This window comes from Scyliorhinus torazame, chromosome 13 (genome assembly GCF_047496885.1).
Source record: "Scyliorhinus torazame isolate Kashiwa2021f chromosome 13, sScyTor2.1, whole genome shotgun sequence".
In the NCBI taxonomy this organism is placed as follows: Eukaryota; Metazoa; Chordata; class Chondrichthyes; order Carcharhiniformes; family Scyliorhinidae; genus Scyliorhinus; species Scyliorhinus torazame.
This window is the reverse complement of record NC_092719.1, coordinates 18,984,790-18,998,512: the sequence shown is the minus strand read 5'-3', so window position 1 is coordinate 18,998,512 and position 13,723 is coordinate 18,984,790. Positions and strand designations below refer to the sequence as shown.

General features: G+C 50.8%; 1 protein-coding gene across 2 annotated transcripts in view; it reads right to left on the bottom strand.

Moving 5' to 3' along the window:
• The window catches only part of lrguk (leucine-rich repeats and guanylate kinase domain containing), a 192,487-nt gene that overhangs the window by 105,721 nt on the left and 73,043 nt on the right, over positions 1-13,723 (bottom strand). The gene's annotated exons all lie outside the window — the stretch shown is intronic.

Here is a 13,723-nt window from a genome sequence, read left to right as displayed (position 1 = left end):
GAAGTTTGACAGCCACTGCGACATTGAGGTGAATGAGAGCTTTGAACGGTACGTCTTCCAGCAGAGGTTTCAGGGTAAGGATGAACCTTTTCAGTCCTTGGTGACCCATCTCCGTACCCTAGCGCAGTCATGTAACTATGATTCGACGGCTGATTCCATGATCCGGGATCAGATCGTTTTCGGGGTCCACTCCGACTCCCTTCGGCAGCAGCTCCTGAAAGTCAAACAGTTGACCGTCTCACTATCGAGACGTGTGTTGTCCATGAGCATGCTAAGAATCGTTACTCCCACATCAGGGTGGCAGAAACTGCAAAGCTGGCCTCCCACGAGGCGGAACGGGTGCAGGCCATTGCACAAATGCAGGGCCTGAGCATTGAGGAGAATGGCCGTTTTGTGCGCTTTTCCCGGGTCCCTGCGCATGCGCGCCACGACTGAGTGGACGACAAGCCCGACAACCTGACTGCGCAGGTGCGTACGTCGACCGACTGCACTGCGCATGCGCGAAGGCGCACGGAACGCGCTGACGTCGGTGTCATGACATGTTCGAATTGTGGCTCCGCCCATTTAAAGCGGCAATGTCCGGCAAAAGGAGGCCGGTGTCGACAGTGTGGCAAGCTTGGCCACTACGCAGCCCTTTGCAGATCTTCTCCATCGCTCAGCAGCCAGCGATCCCAGCTGCGGCGCAGAAGTGTCCGCTCAATACAACAAGGCATGCCAGATTCCGATCCCGACAGCCCAACAGACCCTGATGCTGAGTGCCTCAAGTCCCCATACCGGGTGGGCATCATAACTACACATGCGCTGCCTTCCACCACAACGGCAAAAGGCCTCTCGATCCTCAGTGTGGATCCTGACGACGAGTGGTGTGCTGTCCTCACAGTTAACAAGGCTCGCATCCAATTTAAACTGGACACCGGCGCATCAGCGAACCTCATCTCAAAATCCGACCTCGACACCATCCGCGCCAGACCAAGCATTCTTCCACCGGCCTGCCAGCTCCTTGACTACAATGGCAATGCCATAGCTGCCAGTGGCTCCTCTCAACTAGGGGTATCCAACAAGGTGATCAAGGCAACACTGCGGGTTGAAATCATCGGGCCTGACAGAGCGTCCCTGCTCGGTGCTCGAGCCTGCAAGCTCCTGAAGCTGGTTCAGCGAGTCCACACCATGTCATCATCACCGGCGACGGCCTCGCCTGATGGAAACTTGCAAGCCGACATAGATGACATTATCACGCAGTACCACAGCGTATTCGATGGAATGGGCACACTCCCATAACGATATAAAATCCTGCTCAAGCCGAACGCCACCCCTGTAATTCATGCACCACGACGGGTGCCGGCACCCTTCAAGGATCGTCTGAAGAAGCAATTACAGGACCTCCAAGACCAGGGCATCATATCAAAGGTCACAGAGCCAACAGACTGGGTCAGCTCCATGGTCTGCGTAAAGAAGCCGTCAGGGGAGCTTCGCATTTGCATTGACCCTAAGGATCTAAACCGCAACATCATGCGGGAGCATTACCCGATACCAAAACGTGAAGAGTTGACCAGTGAGATGGCTCATGCCAAATTCTTTACTAAGCTGGACGCCTCCAAGGGTTTTTGGCAAATACAGCTGGACGCGTCCAGTCGCAAGCTGTGCACGTTCAACACCCCGTTCGGTCGCTATTCTACAACCGGATGCCTTTTGGGATCATATTTGCCTCCGAAGTATTTCACCGCATCATGGAGCAGATGATGGAGGGCATCGATGGGGTGCGAGTATATGTTGACGACGTAATTATCTGGTCCACAACGCCCCAGGAACACATCGCTCGCCTCAAGAAGGTATTCCAGAGAATTCTCCAGCTCAACCGGGCCAAGTGCTCATTTGGTCAATCGGATATTAAGTTCCTGGGTGACCACATCTCGCAGCAGGGCGTGCGGCCAGATGCTGACAAGGTCTCGGCGATCAACGCCATGAAGACCCCGGAGGACAAGAAGGTGGTCAACTTCCTCGGGAAATTCATTCCCAATATGGCATCCCACACCACGGCCCTCCGCCATCTCGTCAAGAAGTCGACGGAATTCCAGTGGCTGCCCACGCATGAAGAGGAATGGCGTGAGCTGAAAGCAAAGCTCACCACAGCCGCGGTTCTAGCGTTCTTCGACCCAACCAAGGAAACCAAGATAATGACTGATGGAAGCCAGGACGGCATTGGGGCGGTGCTCCTTCAGCGAGATGACTCCTCGTCCTGGCTCCAGTGGCATATGCCTCCAGGGCCATGACGCCCACTGAGCAACGGTATGCACAGATTGAGAAGGAGTGTCTGGGCCTCCTGACAGGGATAGTTAAGTTTCACGACTATGTTTACGGCCTGCCAAAATTCACGGTAGAAACGGACCACATGCCTCTAGTCCATATAATCCAAAAGGATTTAAATGACACGACACCTCGGTTACAGCGAATTCTTCTTAAGCTACGCCGCTATGACTTCGAACTTGTCTACACGCCAGGCAAAGAGCTGATCGTTGCAGATGCCCTATCCAGGTCCATTACCACACCGTGTGAACAAAGTGACTTAATCTGCCACATAGAAGCGCAAGTGCAGTTGTGTGCCACCAACCTTCCGGCCTCTGACGAACGGGTGGTCCAAATTCGTGAGGAGATGGCCAAGGATCCTCTGCTGCAGCGTGTGATGCAGCACCTTACCAATGGCTGGCAGAAGGGACAATGTTCCCAGTTCTATAACGTAAAAGACGACCTGACGGTGGTGGAGGGAACCCTTCTGAAACTCGACAGGATCATAATTCCTCAGAGCATGCGGGCTATGGTGCTAGGCCAACTCCATGAGCGTCACCTGGGGGTCGAGAAATGCCGACGCAGAGCTCGGGAGGCGGTCTTTGGGTGGGCATCAGCCAGGACATTGCCGACACAGTCCTCAACTGCCCTACCTGTCAGAAGTTTCAACCAGCTCAACCCAAGGAAACAATGCAACAGCACGAGATCGTGACCTCTCCGTGGTCCGAAGTAGGTGTAGACCTTTTCCACGCCAAGAGGTGTGACTACGTACTCCTCGTCGACTACTTCTCCGGTTACCCAGAAGTGGTGAAACTGTCCAACCTCACGTCGAAGGCGGTAATCACAGCCTGCAAAGAAATGTTCGCCAGGCATGGGATTCCGCTCGCGGTAATGAGCGACAACGGTCCTTGCTTTTACAGCCAGGAATGGTCTGATCTTACACAGTCCTACAACTTCCGTCACGTAACCTCCAGTCCCCACTACCCGCAGTCAAACGGGAAGGCCGAGAAAGGGGTCCATATTGTAAAGCGGTTGCTGTGCAAAACTGCAGACTCAGGCTCCGACTTCAACCTGGCGATGCTGGCATACAGGGCAACCCCACTGTCCACTGGGTTGTCTCCAGCGCAGATGCTCATGAATCGCACTCTGAGGTCCACAGTTCCAGCCATCCATGTTCCAGACCTTGACCACCTCACGGTTTTACAGAAAATGCAGCAGTCACGGGCCCAACAGGAGGCCACATACGATGCTCATGCCACGGATCTACCCGAGCTGGCCCTAACTGATCATGTTTGTGTCCAGTTACCTGAGGGCGGCTGGTCAGCCACAGCTGTTGTGATCAAACAAGTAGCCCCAAGATCGTTCCTTGTCCACATGGCTGATGGCTCCCTGCTACGGCGCAACAGACGGGCACTGCGAAGAGTTCCACGCCCGCTACCTGACCGAAGTGCCCCGCCGCCCACGATGCTTCCTCCGGACATACCCTGCCACGAGGCCACCGATCTACCAGCAATCCTGCCGGCCCATGCGACCACCGCGAACCCGCCTATCCACGTGCACGCGACTCCTGATCCACCTCTGCGGCGATCAACAAGAATTTGTTGCCCACCACAAAGACTGAATCTGTAGACTGAACTTTTGTACATTTCGTGACTCCATCGATTTAACCTCTGTAAATATTGTTTTGTTTGCCATGTATCTGCACTATCGACACCTTCCTATGTATATACATTCATTTAGGCACCTTTTGTATATAGGCAGGCATATAAACGCACACCTTAGTATTTATTTATCTAAAAAAAAGGGGGAGATGCCATAATATCCACTCATGTATATAATGAGATGCAGACAGGCAGTGATTGACACACAGGATGACCAGTAAGCACACAACACAGTGCAGCCAATCACCAGACACGACACTACCACTATAAAGCCAGAGGGCACTAGGTTTCCCGCTCTCTCGGGACCTAGCCACTGAGACAATCAGAGTCCACGAGCTAGTAAGTGCAAACACCATGCGGTAGGTAGCAAGTCTGGTCAGGCTACTAAAAGGTCTCCAGTCAGTTCAGTTTTGTGTCGACCCACAGCTGAATATGTATATCAGTTCTATCGTTGAATAAAACAGTGTTGGATCTTCTCCAGTGTGAGACGTCTGTTTCTAGCTTTCCTGCATCGAGTGCAGTCCACATCAAACCTACCTGCCTAACACATCATGGTACCGGAGTGATACTGATCTTGACGGGCCTAACTCGAGTGAATCAGCATTGACCAGCAAGCAGCCATCCGGTGAAATGGAAAACATCCAGCCTCCTCCGCAGCTCCGCATCTCTGGCAACCTCGGCTCCAATTGGAAAATCTTCAAGCAAAAGTTCCTCTTGTACATCGAGGCCTCCGACCTCGAAGCAGCATCGGATGCCAGGAAGATTCAGTATAGTGTCGACCCACAGCTGAATATGTATATCAGTTCTATCGTTGAATAAAACAGTGTTGGATCTTCTCCAGTGTTAGACGTCTGTTTCTAGCTTCCCTGCATCGAGTGCAGTCCACACCGAACCTACCTGCTTAACACATCACAGACAACATTTATCTCTCAATCGATATCACTAAAATAGATTATCTGGTCTTTATCTCCTTGCTGTTTGTAGGATCTTGCTGTGTGCGAAATGCTTGTGACATTTCCTACATTACACAGTGGCCACACTTCAAAAGTATTTAATTGACGGAAAAACACTTTGGGACATCCTGAGAAATGCCATATAAATGCTACTTCCTAATTTCTTTACAGGCAAACATGATTAATGGACATTTAAGGGCCTCAATTCTGCCTCTGCCATATTTTACACGATAGGGAAGGCAAAGGCATGACGAGCAGCTGGCAGGAAAGGGGATGATTACCTCTACTGGGGGATACCCTGTACCCATCAGAGGCATCCTCCCGTCACAACATCATACACCCCTCACCATTTAGGTCTCCCACCTCAACCTTTAAAAACATCTTTCCTCCCCCTCTCGTTGGCATCTGCCAGGCAGGCCTGTCCAAAATTCTCAAACTTACTTGAAGTCCAGCATTCATTTTTTTAAAATAAATATTTTTATTCTCCTCCTTTTTCACATTTTCTCCCTAATTTACACCCACCAACAATAAACAATAACCAGCAACAGATATGTCAATCCCCGTAACAATAACAACGCTCCCATCCTCCCACCAACCCCCAAACATCAGCCCGCATGTTTACATAAACAAATGACATAAAGGAATCAGGAATCACCCATAGTCACCCTTAATCTACTCAGCCCCCCTCCCCCCCCCCCCCCCACGCCCAACTAATGTGCGATGTTATCCAGTCCTTGAAAGTGCATAATAAATAGTGCCCATGACTTGTAGAACCCCTCCAAGCTTCAGTTCGAACTTAACCTTCTCAAGGGTCAAATATTCCAACAGGTCCCCCCGCCACGCCAGGGCACTGGGTGGAGAGGCTGCTCTCCATCCCAGCAGGATCCGCCTTCGGGCGATCAACGAGGAGAAGGCTATGATATCTGCCTCCGCACCCATTTCCAACCCTGGCTGGTCCGACACCCCGAATATGGCCTCCCAGGAACCCGGGTCCAGTTTCACGCGCACCACCTTGGAAATTCCCTAAAAACCTCCTCCCAGTAATCCCCTAGCTTTGGACAGGACCAAAACATATGAATGTGATTAGTGCCCCCCCACACCCCCCCCCCCCCACACCCCGCAACGCTCACACACATCTTCTACTCCTTCAAAAAATTGGCTCACCCTTGCCCTCGTGTGGTGCGCTCTATATACCATCTTCAGCTGTATCAGCCCCAACTTCGCACATGAGCTGGAGGAATTCACTCTCCGGAGCACCTCACACCAGACCCCCTCCTCTATAACCTCTCCCAGCTCTTCCTCCCACTTTGCTTTGATCCCTTCCAGTGGTGCCTTATCCTCTTCCAAAATAGCTCCGTACACCACTGACATTGCCCCCTTCTCCAGTCCCCTTGTCATCAGCACCTCCTCCAGCAATGTGGAGGCCGGTTCCTCCTGGAAGCTCTGTATCTCCTTCCTGGCAAAAACCCAAACCTGCATGTATCTAAACACTTCTCCCTGTTCCAGCCCATACTTTGCTTCCAGTTCCCTCAATCCTGCAAATCGACCCCGTAGAAACAAATCTTTTAGCGTCTTAATCCCCTTCTCTTCCCATTTACAAAAACTTTCATCCCACCTCCCTGGCTCAAATCTGTGGTTCCCCCGAATCGGCATTTCCCTTGACCCTACCCCCAACCCAAAGTGTTGGCGAAACTGCCTTCAGATTTTCAATGAAGCTATTACCACCGCACTCCCTGAGTATTTCCCCGGAGCTATCGGGAGCGGCGCTGTTGCTAGTGCTTTCAGCCCCGACCCCCAGCACAAACTCTCCTCCATTCTTACACACTGGGAATCAACCCCTCTAACCCAGCTCCGCACCTTCTCCACATTCGGCGCCCAGTAGTAGTACATCAGGTTCGGAAGACCCAAACCCCCTGCCTGCCTTCCACTCTGTGGCAGCACCTTTCTCATTCTGGCCACCTTCCCTCCCCATATGAACGAGCACAGTAAGAAGTCTTACAACACCAGGTTAAAATCCAACAGGTTTGTTTCAAACACTAGCTTCCGGAGCACTGCTCCTTCCTCAGGTGAAGTGCTCCGAAAGCTAGTGTTTGAAACAAACCTGTTGGACTTTAACTTGGTGTTGTAAGACTTCTTACTGTGCTCACCCCAGTCCAACGCCGGCATCTCCACATCATATGACCGAGGTAATCCTTCCCTCAATCTCTCTGAAAAAAGACGACTGCCTTCGACACCTCACCCGTACAAGTGAAACCTACATATTCCTTAATTACCTTTTCAATTTTCTCACAGAATACTTGGTTCCCCAAAAACCCCACATCCAGTTTCCACCCCGGTCTCTGCGCTACCTCCTTCTCCAGCACCATATCCACCCAATGTGGAGCGTGATCTGACACTGCAATTGCAGAGTATTCCGACCCCTTGACTCCAGCCAGCAAAGCCTTTCCCACCACAAAAAAGTTGATCCGCAAGTATACCTTATGGACTGCTGAGAAAAATGAGTACTCCCGTTCCCTTGGGTGCAGGAACCTCCAAGGGTCCACCCCTCCCATTTCCACCATTAGCCCAGCCAGCGCCTTCGCCCCCCTGATGGGACCAGCGAGCGCGGCCGTGATCTGTCCAACCTTGGCTCCTGCACCACGTTCCAGTCCCTCCCCACAATCAGCTCATGTGTGTCCAAATCGGGAATGGCCCCAAACACCTTCCTCGCGAATCCCACATCATCCCAATTGGGACCGTATACACTTAACAGCGCCACTAATCTCCCCTCCAGCGCCCCTGCCACAATCACATATCTACCCCCCTGATCTGCCACTATTTCCTTCTCCACCTGGAAGCGTACCCTTTTGCTGACCAACACCGCTACCCCTCGAGCCCATCCATCAAATCCGGAGTGAAACACTTGGCTAACCCAGCCCTTTTTAAGTCTCACCTGGTCCTTCACCCTCAAGTGAGTCTCCTGCAGCATTGCTACATCGGCTTTCAAACTTTTAAGATGCGCAAGCACCCTTGACCGGGCCTACTACCCCTCTCACGTTCCACGTGACTATCCTTACTGGGGGGTCTCTCACCCCACACATTTCTTATCCACCATCATCATACCACCGAGGCCTGCCCCATAATCCTGACTCGCCCAAGTCCAGCATTTATGACACTTCTTCTCCAGGAACTACCTGGAGTCCCAGTAGCGGTCACTGCTGGGACTACAGGGCTGCCAGCCATTTAGATTGGCCGGCATCACTCTCCAGGTTGAGACTTCCTCCCAGATATTAATAATTAGATTTCATAGAATTTAAAGTGCAGGAGGCCATTCGGCCCATAGAGACTGCACCGGCTCTTTGAAAGAGCATCAAGCCCACATCTCCACCCTATCCCCATAGCCCAGTAACCCCACCCAACACTAAGGGCAATTTTGAAAACTAAGGGCAATTTAGCATGGCCAATCCACCTAACCTGCACATCTTTGGACTGTGGGAGGAAACCAGAGCACCCGGAGGAAACCCATGCAGTCACGGGGAGAACGTGCAGACTCCGCACAGACAGTGAACCAAGCCAGGAATCGAACCTGGGACCCTGGTGCTGTGAAGCAATTGTGCTAACCATCACGCTACCGTGCACAAGTTCCATTCTAAAACAATTAAGGCTGCCCCAGCTTTCTGGTTGGCGCAGTGCAGACAGATCTTTTGGTGGTTGGGGGTATTGGCAGGTAATCTGTCTCCTCCCGTAAAATCCATCCTATTTCTAAGGTGCTCTGAGTTTTAGCTTCCACATGGTCAGAATTATGAATTTAATCAGAATCATTTCAAACTATATTCTATACTGGAAACTGGGTGATGAAGTGCTTCAAGAACACGAGCCTTGTATTTCTGGATACCCCCATCCCCTTCCAAGTGGTGCCCCCTTTCCCACAGCCACTCACAGTCCCCTGATCCACACCACCAACCTCCCATATCCGGCACACCCACTACACCCACCCCAGCCCGTCCCATCCCTAATACACTTCCGACAGAGGATTGAGGCAGGTCGGAATGTCGATGAAAAGGTGTTTAATAGTGACGATATATATTATTGTGCCCTGACCCCTGCCTCTAACCTATGTGTTGCACCCGTGCCAACTTAACTAGTGTCTAACCTTTTTACCATATGTGGCCTACTGCTCCTTCTAGGTGTCCCCCCCAGACAGCATATCAGACGTGGAGGTGGCCTGCTGCATATCTCGCCTCTGACCTGAGATGCCTTTGGTGGCTGTCCTCTGGAGGGCCTGAACCTTGATGCCTTGTCTTACTTTCGGGTGTCACAGGTGACGAGGTGCCACACTGTTTTTCCCGCTGCCCATCAGGTGTGCCAGTGTCAGGTTGGGGGATTCAGAAGCACTGAGGTGGTCCATCACCTTCCCTGCGGCAGACACCAGTCTGGGCCCATCACTTCATCCTCCTTCGGGGTGCTCGACGGCCCCCGGGCTGCTCCATGGGATGGAGGTGAAGCCAGAGGGGGCTCCGGATGATTCACCTTCAACTGGTGCTGCCAGGACTGGAGGCCTGCCCTCGTCTCGACCAGGGTCTCAATGCCCTCAACCATGGGCCACGCCACTCAGCGAGTGACTCTCTGCCTCAGTCATGTCCCTCTTAACTGGCCCAAGTCAGTCAAAGCCCAGCCAATGCTCTTGACGCCCTCAACCATGACCCTTTGTGAATGGCCCAAGCTCTGGAGCACCGCAGCAATGTCCATGTGGGCCTGGTACTTGGCTGCCTGTGAATGGGCTCTCCTCTCCTGAACCTCAGCCATCTATGACCGCACAGTGTGCTCCAGCTTGGACGTCTTGACCTATGGATGTGACATTTTGACCCAGGGCAACCACCGTGGATGCTACTTATTCGGTGTTGGCCAGGGTATTACATATTGTCAGTAGCATCTCCTGCACCTGAAGGTGGTTGGACACCTCCAGCTGCACTTGCAGGTGCTAAATGTTACTGAAGCTCCCCGCTGTAGTTCCCGGCTCTGCGTCTGCATCTCCACCAGCGATGGGATCATAATTTCCAGAAGCGCGAAACCTGTCCAGACTACAGCAGTTTCTTGGGATTGGGCAGCTGGTGTCAACAACGCACCTGGCCAAAGATACAATATGGCTGTTGGAGTTTGGTACAGGGTGGGATGTGAGGGAGATGCAGGCAGGTGGGTTTCGATTTACCTGATTGGGAGTGGGGGTGTGATGTGAGGAGTGAGGGTCGGGAATGATGCATGAGCAACAGATGTAGTGGCTCAGCAGAGTTGCCTTAAGGCAACCATTCATCTTCTTCCAACACTGCGTGCCTGCCTGCTTGGTAAGGCTCACAGCACTGACTGTCTAGGCCTTGTTGACGACCGCAGACGGGAGCTTCTTGCGCACCCTGGGTAAGTGGGTGTCCCGCCTCTCCTCCACCGCATCCAACATTCTTTCAAGCTCTGACTCAGTGAAGCGTGGTGCTGGTCTTCTCTGAGCTATCTTCGTGGCTACAATGAGAGTGTGTGGGGAATGGAATGCTTATAAGCTTGTCAAGCTCGCCAGTGTGAATAACGCCCCAGTAAATCGGACACCAGCGGGAATCTAGAGAATTGCTCTAGATACACGTAGGCAGAGTGCTGGCCCATTAGAATGTCCTGAATTACTCCAAAAATAGCACCCCCAACGGGAATGCGAACCGCACACAATTCAGTCTTGGCGTCAACACTTAGGGCGCTATCCACCGGCTGCGTTGCCCACTCCTTGAGCAAAGTGCGGCCGGTGAATGCCCGGAGTGTCCCTCCCGGCAGTCTTCACGCCTCGCGGGATTTACGGAAGTCCCATGAGGCGTTGGGAGTCAGAATCCTGCCAACAAGGTGCGGGATCAAATGCTGAGCACCATTTTTAAACCGACATTCGGTGAATTTACCCAGCACCCACCGGCCTCTCTCTAGGCTGCAGCCGGGCGCCGTTCAGCACTGGTCCACAAAAATGTGGACCAGATGGAATGGCACTCAGGGGGTCTCCCGGCCTGTCGGAGACCCCTGGGTGCTCAGGGTATGTGCAGGGTGGCTCCCTGACCCTCCACCTGGAACATGGGCACCATGGGACTGCCCAGCTGACGCCTTGGTACTGCCACCCTGGCACGGCCAAAGTGCCCTGGTGGCACTGCCAAGCTGGCAGGAGCACTGTGCAGATGCCAGGGTGGCAGTGCAAGGGTGCCTGAGTGCCAGGGTGGCACTGCCAAAGGTCAGGGAGAGAGGGGGGCTATGCTCATGAAAGGAGGGTGAAGGGGGGAGGTTTGAAGAGTGGGGTGTAAATAGGGGCCTCTGGGAGGTTGGAGGGTAAGGGTGGGATGCTATAAGGGGATTGTGGGGGAGGTCCTGAAGAGGGGAGACCCGCAGGGACCCCATAGCGGGGTGTCCTCACTTGGGAGGTGTGGGGTAGTGCCCATGTGGGTGGGGGTGAGATTGCCAAAGGTGAGGGATGTGGGGGACCCACAAGCTCACTTATAGATCGGGGTGCCCTTTCAAAATGCCAGCTCCCGAAGGCCAAAAAAAATCTAAGTGTGGGCTAAACTGGTGAGAAACTCCCCAAGGCCTAAAACGTAACTAAGTGTCATTGAATAGCGGTGGGGAAATCACCGGCAGAGCCGAGGGGAAAATCCTGAAAAACCCACCACAAATGAAATTAGAATTTTTGGGGGAGAATCGCACGCTTAGTCTCCCAAATGGAGAATTTTGACCCACATTTAGCCTGGGAAATGCACAGAAACATTTTAGATGCCAGCCATAGTGAGATTTTTAAAAAAGTATCTCGTTTTTTGCACTGCAGTGCTGACTTTGGGCTGCATTAGAGTGCCAAAGTGGGCAATTCGGTGACTGAGGGATATTAAGGGTTCATTTTTAACAAAAGTCTAGTCTTTCTTTTATTCAGTAAATTAACTTAAAAGTTGCTGTTTGGGTTAGAGGAAGGGGAGTTTTAAACCAGCTTTAAACAGAGTTTACCCAGGCTCTACTTAAGCTGCAGGTTGTCAATTCGTTAATTGGATTAAGCCAGTTTTTAGAGGCTGGGGTTAGACAGTATAAAAGTGGACAATCTTACAGTGCTGACATTTTTTGTACTGGAGTGCTGACTTTGGGCTGCATTAGAGTGCTAAAGTGGGAGTTTGGTGACTGTGGGATATTACAAGTTCATTTTTATCTCAAGTCTAGTCTTTCTATTATTTAGTAAATTAACTTAAAAGTTGCTGATTGGGTTAGAAGAAGGTGAGTTTTAAACCAGCTTTAAACAGGCTCTACTTCCCAGCTGCAGCTTGTTAATTAGTTAATTGGATAAAACCAGTTTTCAGAGGCTAGAGTTAGAAAGGTGGACAATCTTACAGTACTGACTTGGTTTGCACTGGAGTGCTGACTTTGGGCTGCAATTGAGTCCTAAAGTGATGGTTCGGTGACAGGGATATAAAGGGTTAATGTTTATCTAAAGTCTAGTATTTAATGTATTTAGTAAATTAACTTAAAAGTTGCTGTTTGGGTTAGAAGTGTGAGAGTTATAAACCAGCTTTAAACAGAGGCTCTACTTGCAGTTGTAGCTTGTTAATTAGTTAAATGGATTAAGCCAGTTTTCAGAGGCTGGAGATGGATAGTATAAAAGTGAACAATCTTACAGTGCTGACTTTGTTTGCACTGGAGTGCTGACTTTGGGCTGAATATAAGTGCTAAAGTGGGAGTTCTGGAACTGAGAGGTATTAAGTGTTCATTTTTATCCAAACCTTGTCTTTCTGTTATTTAGTAAATTAATGTAAAAGTTGCTGTTTGGGTTAGAAGGCAAGTTTTAAACCAGCTTTAAACAGAGCTTACTCAGGCTCTACTTGCAGCTGCAGCTTGTTAATTAGTTAATTGGATTCAGCCAGTTTTCAGAGGAGTAAGCTGGTCGCCATCAAGGAGCTCTTGTACTTGAGCAAATGCTGCAGTGCAGTGATATTGGGTAACAATGCCACATTTTTGCTATATGTTAGTAGGAAAGACAATTACATTGTTCGTGAAGCTGATCAATGCATCACACAATTCTTTCAGACCTCTGTGGACAGCACATTGATTTGTCACGGATAAAAAGAGTAAATGCTAGGATGGAAAGTGATGGAGACAAAATGTTTTTGTGTGTGTTGGTAAAATTGCTAACGGTTTGTTGACAATGCCAACCCTATGCTGCTGGCCACTGCAGGTTTCCTGCAGCAAATGACAACAATGGCTCAGCAACTGGTTCTTGACGCGAGGGTCTCTAGGGAGATTGTCAGGTCCACGCATCAGGGCCAGATCCTGCTGGTTTGGCTGTTAGCACCATAGTGATTGCAGTCAATCCAAATGAATACGATCAGCAGCCACTCAATTTTGTGATTTCTGCTTACCCACGCCAGTCAGAAAATGTCAGTTTTTCAAAGTACCGGTTGAAAATGGAATCAATCACACACACCATTGCATTCTGAAGTACTTTGTTGATGATGAGTCTTAACATTTTTGCCGCGGTAATTCAACATTAGCCGCATATGAGACAGACTGATGTATCAGCATTGCATGTAATTAATTTTGAAATGTCAATCGATACATACCACACCTGAAATGGAGGTGTGAGGCTCACCATCCATTTAGCAAGGTGGTTTTCACTCTGAACAGAAGAGGAGTTTGGCTACGGAGATGAATTGATGGGCCTTTTGGTGACCTGCAGCCAATTTGGCGAAACTCAGTTTCAACCAAAATCACAGTCGAAATTGACTTGAGACAGGGTTTCCTCCAGTTTACATATCATGCAGTGAAGAAAGTTTGGAATAAACAACAGAGGTAATACTG